This window comes from Urocampus carinirostris, chromosome 12 (assembly GCF_059441175.1).
Source record: "Urocampus carinirostris isolate Australia breed hairy pipefish chromosome 12, RoL_Ucar_1.0, whole genome shotgun sequence".
In the NCBI taxonomy this organism is placed as follows: domain Eukaryota; kingdom Metazoa; phylum Chordata; class Actinopteri; order Syngnathiformes; family Syngnathidae; genus Urocampus; species Urocampus carinirostris.
The window spans coordinates 13,284,660-13,286,681 of NC_142360.1; positions in this window are offsets into that span (position 1 = coordinate 13,284,660).

A 2,022-nucleotide genomic window follows, 5' to 3' on the forward strand; every position below is an offset into this window, starting at 1 on the left:
CTTCCTGGTCTTTGGGCAAGGTTGAATAAAAGTCAGCTAAAGGGACAGCAGAGTACTTGGTACAGCTAGAGTGTTTCCTGAGAAGACTATAAATCATGTCAGGGCGGGTATAGACGTCTATAGTACTGTTTCTAATGCCAAACCTAACTACATCTTTAGCTTTTCCTCTCAAATGCATAAGGATTTCATCTGCTTGCTCTTGAAGCCTAACATTACTCTTTTTAATAAATGTCCTTGTTAGATCTCCCCACTCATGTACTTTTATTGAGTCTGAGCCATCCCCAATAAATGACGGTGGTTCCTTAACCTTTCACTGCGTAACCACCTGTACCTGTGATCCATCTGACACAGGACTAGGCTGACTCAATCTGTTTGCTACATTTTGTGTGGCAGCAGCGCTAGGAGCTACTATATTGTGTGACTGTATACTGTATGTGAGAAAATGCTATGTAACCGCGGTGTACTTGTCCCACCAAAGATCCACATTCACGCTGGACTGGATGATGAGGTTTTTATTACAGTTACTGCAAATGAATGAGTCACAACATTCATTTTTCTGCTGGCTTTGATCTCTTTAATCTCAGTAGCAGTTCCCTCTGAAAACTGCCAACAAACCCCGCCTCCCAGTCACATGTCAGAAGCCAAAACCAAACTCCACCCCATACCAGCAGGTGGCACTGTTGGACTCATCCTTGCAGGACACTTACCAAAAACTATACACATATAGAGGGCTCCGAGCTCTGTGCTAAAAATAGCAACACGGCTTCGTGCCGCCATCTTGGAAGTCTGTCGATTACAAGCAGCGATAGCGAGAGGAGCAAATATTTACTCAGTTTGTCTATTTATTTACTCAACTAGCTTTGTGTACGGATTTTGTCAACACTATGGAAAACTACGTGGAGAGTTTAGACAAGGAAGCACGTGTGCGGTACGCTGCGAAGTTGCATTTTATTGGAAAATTGGATCCCTACAAAATTAAAAACAAGGACTGGAAGTCTGATCCCAATTTGTTGCCGTGTGTGACTTACATCGAACTTGTCAACTATCTTATTTTCCACCCAAGTCCCTTTTGTGAACTGAAGGATTTTCAAAATTACAAAAGTATGGAAGCCTCCGACAGATTTGTGTCTGGTTGGGTTCGGGATGTGTCTGTGCACACAGTATTTAACCTAGCCATACTTGAATGGTGTCGACAGATGTACATGAAGTACACATGTCCCATAACCTTTTTAAAATTTATTTCTACATCATAAATAATTCAATTTACCTGTCAGAAAGTGGTCAGAACAAACACGAACACAGTCAAGCTTTGGCAAATTCGACCGGTTGATAGCTGCCAGCCACATTCGTCTTCGCCGTTCACTTTTCTCCTGAGCTTCAATCCCCTGATCGTAAACACACTTCGGAAGTCTAAAGAAGCCCTTCCCACCCTTTTCCCCTCGGCTACAACAGCCAACAATAACGCACGTATTCGGCATTACAATGTAGAATCTAACTGGTTCGCTAAACAATAAGAATGAAGTGAAAAGCTTTGTTGACTTCCAAAATGCCCGCAAGCAATGCATTGTGGGTAATCTTAGGACCTCGAAGCACTCTATTTCAGCAGGAATTTCAATAAAACAAAAGTTATTATTACACCCGTTACATACACCCCCCTGAAATTCTGCTAAAAATGGGAGTGCTACACTAAACAGAAAAAGATCACATGCAAAAGTGCAAATACTGATGAAAAAAGGACAAAAAAACTGGTACAGTATTACAAGGAACAAACTGAAGTGAAGTGAATGTCAGTTCTAAAACTCTCCCAAAAAGGAGTGTGAAAAGAAAGGAGGCGATCAAACTCTCTCTCTCTCTCTCTCTCTCTCTCTCTCTCTCTCTCTCTCGCTCTCTGTGTGTGTGTTGGGGGGGGGCAATGTTGGGAATGTTTATCATTTTCAGAGATTCAACCCCCAAAAATCGAATTCACTGATAAGAATGGAAAAGTAGGATTATATTGTTTGGGGTTTTTTTGCACATGTCAAA